We start from the raw sequence: 14,778 nt of genomic DNA on the forward strand, positions 1-14,778 counted from the left end.
ACATGGCTTGTAAACAAACTTACGTTTTAGGACATGTTCAAAAGCAAGGACTGTGTGATCATCTAATTATGTGTAGTTATGTGTTTTTAGCGTGTTGATGTTCTATCAGCATGTTGTGCTAAACATGCAGTTCGATGTTCATAGAGATGTACCTTCTTAGCTGCTAGCTACTAGCAGCTGTTTTGTGTGTGGTTTGATTCAGAGTGAGCTTCTCTGGAATTTGCTTTTAGGGGTACCAACATTCAAATAAGCATATCTTCTTCAACTATTGTGGTGTGAAAACATTAAACTTTGATTCATCATCTTTCCGCAGGAACCTGCTGATTTTGTGTTATTGATGACTCAGTAAATGTTTTACTTTTTCAATTCCCTCTCCTTTAAATACAATGTTCACTTCCAGCCACCCTGGATCAACTCCATTGTCTTGACACCGAATGTAATGCCATTAGAAGCAATGGGACTCAGCATACTTAACTTAACTTAATTCCTGGAGTTTGCTAGTGTGGTTTGTTTCTGAAGTGTGTAGAGGCAACAACAGGGAGCTCTGCAAAGTGGTGTGTGTGTGTGTGTGTGTGTGTGTGTGTGTGTGTGTGTGAGACTCTAGGCCTGGTTTACATGCAGTGCGCAGGCGGCTGATACAGCTGCAGGCCCTGCGCAGTGGGAAGTGTTGCCATGGTGAGGCAGGCTGTCAGGGCCGGAGAGACCATCCTCACTGGCCGCATGGTCACTGCAGCTGTCCCTGCAATGTGTGTCATCAGCATGCGTGTGTGTCTGTGTGTCTGTCTGTGTGTGTGTGTGTGTGTGTGTGTCTGTCTGTCTGTCTGTGTGTGTGTGTGTGTGTGTCTGTGTGTCTGTCTGTGTGTGTGTGTGTGTGTGTGTGTCTGTCTGTGTGTGTGTGTGTGTGTGTGTCTGTGTGTCTGTCTGTGTGTGTGTGTGTGTGTGTCTGTCTGTGTGTGTGTGTGTGTGTGTGTGTGTGTGTCTGTCTGCCTGTCTGTGTGTGTGTGTGTGTGTGTGTGTGTGTGTGTGTGTGTGTGTGTGTGTGAGAGAGAGAGAATAGCACTGATAACTTAAGCACCAATTAAATGTTCTTGTGTACAATTAAGATGAGTTGAAGGAGCAGGAGCAAGAAGCCATGTAAGCATGCTGTTGATCTCAATTATCAATAACTGTTGATCACAATTCTCAGTGTTTTGTAACTTGGGTTACCCTTTTGCTTAAAAGGAAATGCTTTGTTAGTGTTTTCTCTGTTGTGTTGGTTAGTGTAGATTCTGTTGTATAGAGGGACATAACACACAGTTGCACACTTCTTAAATGACTTTTGATAGTCTGAATGCAAAGTACAAAACAAAGATATTAGACACATCTCAAAACCAAATCTCTCAAAATCAAAAACAAAATTAATAACGGTGTCCAAATAAAAGTCAAATCTCCAAACGAACACGTTGATATTTCCGCAGTTCTGTGTTGTTTTCATAGTGGATGTGAACAGATCCGAGTTCAGTCACCCCCTATAGGCTATCAATAAAAGACAATAGTCGATCAACCTGCTGAGTTATAGCCTATAATAAGCCACACTACAACGCAAATCAACAAGACGATGACATCATTTCACTTACTTCGTCTGTCAGCTTCAAAAACAACAAAATCACAAAAAAAACTTCCATGCGTTCCTCCGCAGTGGAGACGTCTCGCCGTCCAGGCAGGTGCAGCTGCAGGCTGATGGGCTGCGGAGAGCAAGTGGTGCGGTCCAGCACAACCGCCCCACCTAGACACTTCACTGGAAGTGCATGATGATATGGGACACTTCAATGGAAGTACATGAGGATATGGGACACTTCAATTGAAGTGCATGAGGATATGGGACACTTCAATTGAAGTGCATGAGGATATGGGACACTTCAATTGAAGTGCATGGGACACTTCAATGGAAGTACATGAGGATATGGGACACTTCAATGGAAGTACATGAGGATATGGGACACTTCAATTGAAGTACATGAGGATATGGGACACTTCAATTGAAGTACATGAGGATATGGGACACTTCAATGGAAGTACATGAGGATATGGGACACTTCAATTGAAGTACATGAGGATATGGGACACTTCAATGGAAGTGCATGAGGATATGGGACACTTCAATTGAAGTGCATGAGGATATGGGACACTTCAATTGAAGTGCATGAGGATATGGGACACTTCAATTGAAGTACACGAGGATATGGGACACTTCAATTGAAGTGCATGAGGATATGGGACACTTCACTGGAAGTGCATGAGGATATGGGACACTTCAATGGAAGTACATGAGGATATGGGACACTTCAATGGAAGTACATGAGGATATGGGACACTTCAATTGAAGTGCATGAGGATATGGGACACTTCAATGGAAGTACATGAGGATATGGGACACTTCAATTGAAGTACATGAGGATATGGGACACTTCAATTGAAGTACATGAGGATATGGGACACTTCAATTGAAGTGCATGAGGATATGGGACACTTCAATTGAAGTACATGAGGATATGGGACACTTCAATTGAAGTACATGAGGATATGGGACACTTCAATTGAAGTACATGAGGATATGGGACACTTCAATGGAAGTACATGAGGATATGGGACACTTCAATGGAAGTACATGAGGATATGGGACACTTCAATTGAAGTACATGAGGATATGGGACACTTCAATTGAAGTGCATGAGGATATGGGACACTTCAATTGAAGTGCATGAGGATATGGGACACTTCAATTGAAGTGCATGAGGATATGGGACACTTCAATTGAAGTACATGAGGATATGGGACACTTCAATGGAAGTACATGAGGATATGGGACACTTCAATTGAAGTGCATGAGGATATGGGACACTTCAATGGAAGTGCATGAGGATATGGGACACTTCAATTGAAGTGCATGAGGATATGGGACACTTCAATTGAAGTGCATGAGGATATGGGACACTTCAATTGAAGTGCATGAGGATATGGGACACTTCAATTGAAGTGCATGGGACACTTCAATTGAAGTGCATGAGGATATGGGACACTTCAATTGAAGTGCATGAGGATATGGGACACTTCAATTGAAGTGCATGGGACACTTCAATGGAAGTGCATGAGGATATGGGACACTTCAATTGAAGTACATGAGGATATGGGACACTTCAATTGAAGTGCATGAGGATATGGGACACTTCAATTGAAGTGCATGAGGATATGGGACACTTCAATGGAAGTGCATGAGGATATGGGACACTTCAATTGAAGTGCATGAGGATATGGGACACTTCAATTGAAGTGCATGAGGATATGGGACACTTCAATTGAAGTGCATGAGGATATGGGACACTTCAATTGAAGTGCATGAGGATATGGGACACTTCAATTGAAGTGCATGGGACACTTCAATGGAAGTGCATGAGGATATGGGACACTTCAATTGAAGTGCATGAGGATATGGGACACTTCAATTGAAGTGCATGAGGATATGGGACACTTCAATGGAAGTGCATGAGGATATGGGACACTTCAATTGAAGTACATGAGGATATGGGACACTTCAATTGAAGTGCATGAGGATATGGGACACTTCAATTGAAGTGCATGAGGATATGGGACACTTCAATTGAAGTGCATGAGGATATGGGACACTTCAATTGAAGTGCATGAGGATATGGGACACTTCAATTGAAGTGCATGAGGATATGGGACACTTCAATTGAAGTGCATGAGGATATGGGACACTTCAATTGAAGTACATGAGGATATGGGACACTTCAATTGAAGTGCATGAGGATATGGGACACTTCAATTGAAGTGCATGAGGATATGGGACACTTCAATTGAAGTGCATGGGACACTTCAATGGAAGTACATGAGGATATGGGACACTTCAATTGAAGTGCATGAGGATATGGGACACTTCAATTGAAGTGCATGAGGATATGGGACACTTCAATTGAAGTGCATGAGGATATGGGACACTTCAATTGAAGTGCATGGGGATATGGGACACTTCAATTGAAGTGCATGGGGATATGGGACACTTCAATTGAAGTGCATGAGGATATGGGACACTTCAATTGAAGTGCATGAGGATATGGGACACTTCAATTGAAGTGCATGAGGATATGGGACACTTCAATTGAAGTGCATGGGGATATGGGACACTTCAATTGAAGTGCATGAGGATATGGGACACTTCAATTGAAGTGCATGGGACACTTCAATGGAAGTGCATGAGGATATGGGACACTTCAATTGAAGTACATGAGGATATGGGACACTTCAATTGAAGTGCATGAGGATATGGGACACTTCAATTGAAGTGCATGGGGATATGGGACACTTCAATTGAAGTGCATGGGGATATGGGACACTTCAATTGAAGTGCATGGGGATATGGGACACTTCAATTGAAGTGCATGAGGATATGGGACACTTCAATTGAAGTGCATGAGGATATGGGACACTTCAATTGAAGTGCATGAGGATATGGGACACTTCAATTGAAGTGCATGAGGATATGGGACACTTCAATTGAAGTGCATGGGGATATGGGACACTTCAATTGAAGTGCATGAGGATATGGGACACTTCAATTGAAGTGCATGGGGATATGGGACACTTCAATTGAAGTGCATGAGGATATGGGACACTTCAATTGAAGTGCATGAGGATATGGGACACTTCAATTGAAGTGCATGGGACACTTCAATGGAAGTGCATGAGGATATGGGACACTTCAATTGAAGTACATGAGGATATGGGACACTTCAATTGAAGTGCATGGGGATATGGGACACTTCAATTGAAGTGCATGAGGATATGGGACACTTCAATTGAAGTGCATGGGGATATGGGACACTTCAATTGAAGTGCATGGGGATATGGGACACTTCAATTGAAGTGCATGAGGATATGGGACACTTCAATTGAAGTGCATGAGGATATGGGACACTTCAATTGAAGTGCATGAGGATATGGGACACTTCAATTGAAGTGCATGAGGATATGGGACACTTCAATTGAAGTGCATGAGGATATGGGACACTTCAATTGAAGTGCATGAGGATATGGGACACTTCAATTGAAGTGCATGGGGATATGGGACACTTCAATTGAAGTGCATGGGACACTTCAATGGAAGTGCATGAGGATATGGGACACTTCAATTGAAGTGCATGAGGATATGGGACACTTCAATTGAAGTGCATGAGGATATGGGACACTTCAATTGAAGTGCATGAGGATATGGGACACTTCAATTGAAGTGCATGGGGATATGGGACACTTCAATTGAAGTGCATGAGGATATGGGACACTTCAATTGAAGTGCATGAGGATATGGGACACTTCAATTGAAGTGCATGGGACACTTCAATGGAAGTGCATGAGGATATGGGACACTTCAATTGAAGTACATGAGGATATGGGACACTTCAATGGAAGTACATGAGGATATGGGACACTTCAATTGAAGTACATGAGGATATGGGACACTTCAATTGAAGTGCATGAGGATATGGGACACTTCAATTGAAGTGCATGAGGATATGGGACACTTCAATTGAAGTACATGAGGATATGGGACACTTCAATTGAAGTACATGAGGATATGGGACACTTCAATGGAAGTACATGAGGATATGGGACACTTCAATGGAAGTGCATGAGGATATGGGACACTTCAATTGAAGTGCATGAGGATATGGGACACTTCAATTGAAGTACATGAGGATATGGGATACTTCAATTGAAGTGCATGAGGATATGGGACACTTCAATTGAAGTACATGAGGATATGGGACACTTCAATTGAAGTACATGAGGATATGGGACACTTCAATTGAAGTACATGAGGATATGGGACACTTCAATTGAAGTGCATGAGGATATGGGACACTTCAATTGAAGTGCATGAGGATATGGGACACTTCAATTGAAGTGCATGAGGATATGGGACACTTCAATTGAAGTGCATGAGGATATGGGACACTTTCATGCGGAATGGTCCGGTCTGTCTATTACGGCTGGCGTACTACCGAATCTGGTATTTCATAGCCTAATAATAATATGTCCGTCATGTGACAGAACGCGACATTCAGATAAATATGACATTTTAAAGGGACTTCCCGTAGCCGAGTAGTAGGCTACCTTTAGTTAGATTAAACACAAACACTTCTATCAATGTCTTTTTTCCATTAACTATTGTCTTTTTAAACGTTTTATCTATTTACTTCTTATATCTGCTTTTATTCATTGTAATTTTTATTTTCTTATGCTCCTCTTGCTGTATTTTTAAATAATGCATGTAAAGCACTTTGAATTTCCCCTGTTGTATGAAATGTGCTATACAAATAAACTTGCCTTGCCTAGCAGGCCTGAGTCAGAAGCAACATTCAACAGATAGATCTACTCTAGATATGTTCTACAGGGTTTCTGCCACGATCCTGTCCCTCAACCCTCCCTACTGCCAATCAATCACCCTTTGACCTTGGTCTGGTGACCTTGTGTCCGCTGCCCCCAGACTTCCTATCCCGGCGGTGGGAAGCCTCAGTGCTCATGACAGGAAGAGGTGAGTGGGGTCTATGTTGGTGTCCTTCACTATGCCTGTCCGAAAAAAGGCCCACGGCCAGTCAGTGACACAGAGAACCATGACAGTGTGCACGGGCTATGAAGAGTGCAAACAGTGTCTGTTTGGGGGGAGGCTTCTCCTGTCCCGTCCCGGGGACGCAGCAGCACACAGACATGTTTGTCATCTGTGACCATGTCCCTGGAGACAACATCCATGGAGACAGTGTCCATGGAGACAGTGTCCATGGAGACGATGCCCGTAGCGACTGGCGACCAAGTTACAAAGTGTCTTTTTTCGAGAGCTTAGAACAAAAAAAATGTATATCCGCATGAAGTAGGCTGTAGTTCTGAGGCATTGAGCGTCAAAGATGTCAACATCTCAGAACTTATAAGCGTTAAATAGTTTATTCTTCTCTTATTGCTCAGTAGGTCCATCACCCTCAGGGTACTTTAAATGCAGAATATGAAAATCCTGGGGGAGTTGAAATTGGGATTTTTTTTTTAGGGTGGGGGAGTGGGGGCTGGTCAAATGCAGTTAAAACCTTATCAGTGGAGGCTTGTGGAGGTAGACGTCGGGCGATAGGCTCATTATAATGCATGGAACGGAATGAGGAATGGAACGGAATGAGGAATGCTATGCATTACAATGAGCCCATCCTTCCATTAATACCTTCACCAGCCTCCCCTGAACCTCATAGTTCTGAAAAGTCAATTTTCGGTCCAGTTCTTTCTGACACTCTCTGAGACAATGAGCAAATTTCAGTTATGATAGAAAGTTATCGATACTTTTGTTGATTAAGGAAGAGAGTTTTAGTTCAGATCATTTTAAACAACATTGTAAAAATATATCGATGTTATCGACCAGGTGAGGACACACCATATACCAACATACCAACCAGGTATAGACACACCAACCAGGTGGTGGAAAAAAGCACAATGTCGCCTCTTCCACCTCAGGCGACTGACAAAGTTCGGCTTAGGGCCTATGATCCTAGGGGCCTTCTTCAGAGGCACGACCTAGAGCATCCTGATGCGCTGTATCACTGCCTGGTATGGGAACTGCACCGCCCAAAACCGCAAACCGCTGCAAAGGGTAGTGCGGACAGCTGAGAAGATCAGCGAATGTGAGCTTCCCTCCATCCACGACATCTACAAGGAAGGACCATTGTGTCAGAAAGGCCCTCAGGATTATTAGGGAACCCAGCCACCCCAATCAGAAACTGTTCCAGCTACTGCCACCGGGGACACGGTACCGAAGCCTCGGGGCTAAAACCCAGAGGCTGACAAACAGCTGTTTCCCCCAAGCAATCAGGCTCCTGGAGGAATACGACTGGAGGAATACAAAAGACTGCCACCCCCTAACCAACCCCACACTACAAAAATGAACATATTACAGTATTATTATAACTACTGCATTACTTGTAGCTTATATCATTGGACTATTTTACTACTGTATTCTATTGTATTATATTGCATTTCATATCATCGTACTCTGCACAGCATTTTTGCACTATTAAAGCCACTGTAAAATTAATTACTTTATTACTTTATCAATGTAGGGTTACTTTTTTACTTACTTACGTTACTTATAATTATGGTGGTTTTTGTATCTGAATGCTGCAATGTCAAAGAATGTTACTTTTCTGTTTATTTATTTATTTTTTGGCCATTTGTTGTTATGTATGTTGATGCTTTTCCCCCCCTTTGTTATATGATTTGTGATGTTATGTATGTTGATGTTATTCTTCTTTGCTATATGTTTTTGTGATGATTTCTTGTAGGTTTTGTGTGGACCCCAGGCCGAGTAGCTGATGCTTTGCATAAGCTAATGGGGATACTAATAAAAGCGATTCTGATTATCTGATTCTGAGATTATTGTACATTTATGTTAATGTCAGTTGTATACAGTAAAGCGTATGCTATCCTGTACGCTAGGTGAGTGAGCTCAATAGAAAACGTGCATTGCAGGGGGCGCTTAGTGGTGTAGCACACTAATGCGCATACCGCATAATCGCAAGGTCCCTGGTTCGATTCTGGCCATCAACATATCCTGCATGTCATCCCTCTTCTCTCTCACCCATCCTTCCTGTCAATATCTACTACTACTACTACTACTACTACTACTCTATCTCAATAAAGCAGAAATGCCCAAAAAACATATCTTTTTTGAAAAGTGCATTGCTGACTCTTCTGGATCAATACACTGCTATCAAAAGCATGAGGTGGATTCATCATTTAAGTCATCTCTCCATTTCGTGAAGTTGTCAGCACCGGCTGTGAGATTAGCTCCAAATGGATGAATGGGAGTCATCAAGTCCTTAGAACTATTAAGTTCTACCTACAGAGAGTATCATATTGATCTTTCTTTTCATAACCCAGAGTGTTCATCAGAGTGTTTTTGAATATGTTTTCCATAACTCAAATAGTTAAATAAAATGTTTTGCAAGCTAGCATAGACAACAACTTACTGCAAAATATAATGCAAAAATCTGGTCGGAAAGGATGACGCACCTAAGAAGCAACCTTCTACAGGCATGTTGGAGAAGGGATCTTGGAATATAACATCCAATGAGCACATTCTCCCATCGCTCCGTCCAGTACAATTAATGTCAGATTGGCTAATCTAACATGAATTGATTAAGACCTCAAAAGGAGGTATGAGAACCATGTGATTTGGAGGTATGGCTATGTGAGACTTTTTGGCGCTTTTCCATTACAGGGCCAGGCCGGGTCAGCCCGGGCTGGCCTGCTTCTTTGGCGCTTTTCCATTTGTCGGGTCAGGTCGGTTCGGGTCGCTTCTTTAGCTCCCCTTCGATACCAGGGTCTACATTTTTAGATCCGGATCTTTTTGCCAGGCTGCGTGTGACGTGTGACACTGCACACCGTTGATTGGTCAATGGAAATCGTCATCCCATGTTCATAGATTTCTTCACTAACCGCCATCTTGAAATACCACATTCGCTCTTGGAAAATGTCACTACAGTTTCTGTAATAGCTTATTAATAAAGATTCGAAAAATTATGCTGACCATCGTATTATCTTAGTTTAATGTCATTTCAATGAATCATAGAACTTTTATTTACAACAGGCATAACACAAAAATCGCTATTATGCACCGTCTTTGCCCGTGAATAACACCGGCTGTGGAGGTGGTACAAACACAATACTCCTTTGCTAACTTCACCATCGGTCTACGGTCATTTTGAGCCCTTAACCACCGCGCTGACACCCCGAGAAGTTATGCTTTTAACCGTAAACTCGATGAACCGGGAGTTCACCCGCTGCTGCTCGCAGCACCGCTTGCTGCTGTTTCAAAGTTGACAGCGGGGGCAGAGAAACGTTTTAACAGGGAATTCGCTCCGCGCTGTCGACGGTGATAGGAGTGTAGGATCTACACCATTCAAATGGTTTTGGATTCCCTGTCCTCTCCCCTATCCGGACACACATTTGAATTGTTATCCTAACCCACGGTAAACCGAAGTTATTAACCCGCAAAGGGCACCGTGTTTGTCCGTGAATAACACGGCACACAATGATACTACAGTTCATAAAGCACCGCATGATACTCGCGAGTTCATCTCGCTTTTCCCCCCGTTGATGTATTAAACAATCTAAGCAATCTAATCAGAGCAGTTGTTATTATGTCATATTATTGATGGATGTGCCATTTTTGATGGACAGCAGTGAGCGGATGACTGGATGTCAACTTCAACTTCAATGGAATCCCAAGCTGTGCCGTCCAGCCATTTTCGCCGTTCACTCATGAGTCAAATGCCGGTAGATTCGCGTCTTGTCGGCGTTTCCCTGGTTGCGAGATCTAAACTACTAGAACTGAAATCGGCAGGTAACAGGCACGTAACATCCATATGCTGTATATATACATACATATATTTGACTACCAGCAAGACACCGGAGCACTCTATAAATGCGGAGATTGGAGCCCCGTGTCAGTCAGCCTTTTCGTAGAAATACATCGCTTCCCAATCCCATATGCTCAACATAACAATGATGCTACAGTTCATAAAGCAGACAAGTGAAGGCAGTGGTTTTAAGGGTTCAAAAAACATGACTTTATTATGTGTAGAACAAAATCCAATAGAAATGATTCAAACATGCAGACAATCAGGCAGTAGCCGTCTCATGCTGAACATAACAATGATGCTACAGTGAGGTAAAGTAGTAGCCATCTCCTTACGATAGCCCACATAAGTTTCTTTCTCTTTTCAGCATTCCTCTTTCTTTTTTTTTTTTTTTAATTTGTTTTTCAGATTTTATCCCTTTTTCACCCAATTTGGTAGCCAATTTAACCCAACTTAGCATCCAATTATCCCCTGCCTATTGCATGGGATCCGCCGCACGACCCCGTGGCCGGCAGTCCCAGAGGAGGGCGCCAGGCAGACTAGGCTGACTGGCTCCTCGAGCCCAGTACCGTTATTCCGGCACCCAGGGGGCGGTGTTGCGCGACGGATCCTAGTCCAGAAATACTCCTATACCCCCCTCGGAAGCGGCCGGCCAATATGCCGCTTCCCGTGTGCCTCGGCCATATCTGGATCTGGCGAGCCGGGATACGAACCCCGGCCCCGGTGGGCAGCATGCACTAGCGGCCAGTGCGTAGACCGCTACACCACCGCGGGGCCAGCATTCCTCTTTCGAGTATCCTTCCTTCTGTCTTCGCTCTTCTGTCTTCTCTCTTTTCTCTCCAAAAAAAAAACCATGGTTAATAATACCACATGCCGAGGGACAGGCATAGGATAGCTGCAAGTTCCTCCATGTTGCTGTTGTTGTGGCTGTGTTGTGTCTCGTGAAAATATACGTCACCACCATGTCGCGCTGTTATGACGCGTAACTCCGCCTACTATCTCCTACTCCTCCTACTCGATCCTGGTCTCTCGTGTATAGTGGAAAAGCGCCAGTACCCAGAACTGTTCAAAAGCGGGCCGAAGCGAACTGAGCCGAGCCGTGCCAGGCCGGTCAATGGAAAAGCCCCATAAAGGCCCACTAAAGTGACTTTGATTTCCAAATTAAGTAATGTTTGGGGGTAAATGTGAGGTTACATACTTTAAAAGAATTAAAATGCTAAAATGCTAACCCTAACCCTAAAAAAGAAGCAAGTAGTACCTTTTTGGTGAGTTACTTTGAAGCTAGCGTTGTAAAATGTTTAGCAAGATAAGCAAACAGGTTGTTTTTACTAGATTGCAAAATACAACACTGTGCTAGCTCAAACAACAACATCATTTCCTTACCCTTCTTACCTTTGTATTCTGAACAGTCTTTCTGCATTTTCCCACAACATTATAAACGACCAGTTTCACCTCATCTCAGCTGTTGGGGTTGTATAACTATACCTGCCGGGGCAATGAATGCACTGCTAGTGCTGGCTAACATGGGCTAGACGTAAGGGTTTTACTACCCAGAGCACACTTTACTGTATATTGGAGTATAACATGAACAGTTCATGGTGACGGACGCATAACCTCTTAAATCACTTTCACGAAAACTGAGCAAACGAGGGAGAGTATTACAGCTATATGTTTACATAAAGAGGCTACTACTAAACGCCAGAGACCTTATTTTTCATATTTAGGTGATGCTAATTTCATTTGGTGAGGCCAAAACACTGGAAATGACCATTTTCCCTTTGCGGGCTTTTAATTCAGATGCTTCTTATATACATTTCAATGCAACCACTCTGAATCAATTTGTATCAGTCTAGCTGTATTCAAGCAACAATTAGTATCTCAGTAAAGCTAGTTAGTCAAGCAAGTAAATAACCGTTCTATCTTCCAGTTGCACGGTATATGGCTAAAATGATTGATTGACAGCTGATTGCTTTTTTTTGTGACAACATTTTCATTCAAATGTTTCATTTTCCAGTCAAGTCGAGCGACACACAGGGCGATTGACAGTCAGAGGGCTTTCACCACGCTTTTCCAGGCAGAATCATCGGGCAGCTGATGATGACCTGGGTGATTGAGAATGCAGGTCCTGGTGTGTTGGAGGAGGAGGAGGAGGAGGAGGAGGATGGGGCTGCAGCCACCATCCTGGGGGAGGACCTTTCACTGCCAAACACACACCATAGCCTGAGGGGGAGAGTGACCGCTCAGCCAGTGCCTGAAACACACAGATACGTACACACACACACACACGCATGCACACTTGCACACTTGCACACGCACACACCCACGAACGCACACACTCGCCATTCGGAGACAATATTCAGCCGAATATCTACTCGTATAATATCTACCGAAGCCTTTTAAAGTTGATCATTTAGGTGAATTGGAATATTAATAATGTCCAATGTCCAATGAAACTGACTGCGTTGACTCAGGTTTCAAGAGTTCTACATGTCAGTTTGACACTAATAGTTTGGTTTTTTTGTTACATTTGTGTTTATTTGTCTGTAGTTGCCCTGGGTCGGGATGAAGGACTTTTAGTTTTGCTCAGTGAGTGTGTAAAGACTGCAAAGAGCCCTACTCCCCCTGCTCTCCTAATGAACAGACCCATACCTGAGATACAACACCTGAAACTGGCTCTGACTGGAGTTACCTCCCCCCCCTTCCCTTCACGCTACTCTCCCTGTCTCACCCTCTGTCCCTCCCCTCTCTCTGATCTCACTCTGCCTCCCTCTTTCTGCCTCGATCTTTCTCTCACTCCCCCTCTCTCTCTCTCTCTCTCGAGCTCTGCCTCCCCCTCTCCCTGGTTCTCTCGCTTGGTCTCACTCGCCCTCACCCCCCTTTCACCTCTACCGCTCCCTCTGTGTCCCTCACTCTGTCCTCCCTCCTTTTCTCCCTCCCTCCCACCCCCTCTTCCTCCCCCGTCTCCCTCTCTCTGGAGGCCTTGTGCCTGACACTGTTGTCACCCTCCCCAACCCCCCCGACATGCTCCACTTCATTTTACGAGCAGCACACGGCACCTCGCCGTGAAAAAAAAGGAGAAAAACTCCACAAAAAAGGAAGGCTAGGAGGGACTGTTTGTCAGCGTGTGTGTGTGTGTGTGTGTGTGTGTGTGTGTGTGTGTGTGTGTGTGTGTGTGTAGTACGGGGGGGGAGAGAAAGGGAAAAAAGAAAGCGAGTGTTTTCCACAGAGAGGAAGAAGAGGGTAAATTAGAGGGAAAGGAGGGAGAGAGTGAGGAAGGGAGAAGAGAGCGAAGAGAATGAACGAGAGGGAGAGGAGAGTTTACGCATTTAGTCTGAGTTTGTTAATAATTAATGTGTCACGGGTTTGCAGGATTGCCTGGCGCTCTCTTTCCCTGTCCCTCCCTCCCTCCCTCCCTCTCACTCTATCTCCCCCTCCTCCCTCCTTCCCTTCATCCTCCCTCCTCCCTCAACAGAATACACTCAGTCTAGTTCCCAGGTGTGCGAGGGAAGAGTGAGAAAAGAAAAAAAAACATCAGCGGTGAAGAGAGAAAAAAAAAGAGAAAAACATTCTAGGAAGAGATGGACAACTAGCACACCCAAGATGGCCACCCTGACTGCTGCCTGCCTGCCTGCCTCTGTGTCTGCCGTAGCAGGACCGGAGTGTGGGCAGTGAGGGCAGCAGCAGCCGTGGCACAGTGCTCCCCATAACCACATGGGAATGTCAACACAAAGACTACCTCACACAGAACAGAGGCAGGAGAACAGTAACAGCAGTGAACACTAGCCATCCAGGTTGGAAAGGTCTGTCTTTTGAACATTTCTTACAGTTCTTTCAACAAATGACCCTCTATCATTAGATTGAAGAACGGCGTTTTAGCCCCTTTCACACTTAGTGTAATACTGTAAACGACACGGCTTCTGTTCACACCTAAGGCTTCCCTGGAAAATTCCATGGAATTATACATGGTCCCTCCCGACCAGGGGGAAATGCCTGATCGAATTTCCCTGGTCAGTCGCACATGTTCACACATACACGGTACCAGGTAAATTCCATGGAATCCTCTGGGAAGGCTCGTATAGTGTGAAAGGGGGTTTCTGATACCACGACTATCTCCAACGCTGCTCGACGACGGTAACCTCTCAAGGCCATCTGATGCTCATTAACATTAACAACACTACAGTACACATGACCACACTCGTGTTTATTGTTTGTGGATGTAGGGCCCCCACGCTACTGAATAAGCATATTTTGTCCAGAAATTGTCCAGATGTGGTCGTTATCTCTGACAACTTTACTATCATTTTCCCCCAATCTCTCCCTCTCTCCCTCT

The sequence above is a fragment of the Nansenia antarctica genome (genome assembly GCF_963989245.1).
Source record: "Nansenia antarctica genome assembly, chromosome: 20".
NCBI classification, from domain to species: Eukaryota; Metazoa; Chordata; class Actinopteri; order Argentiniformes; family Microstomatidae; genus Nansenia; species Nansenia antarctica.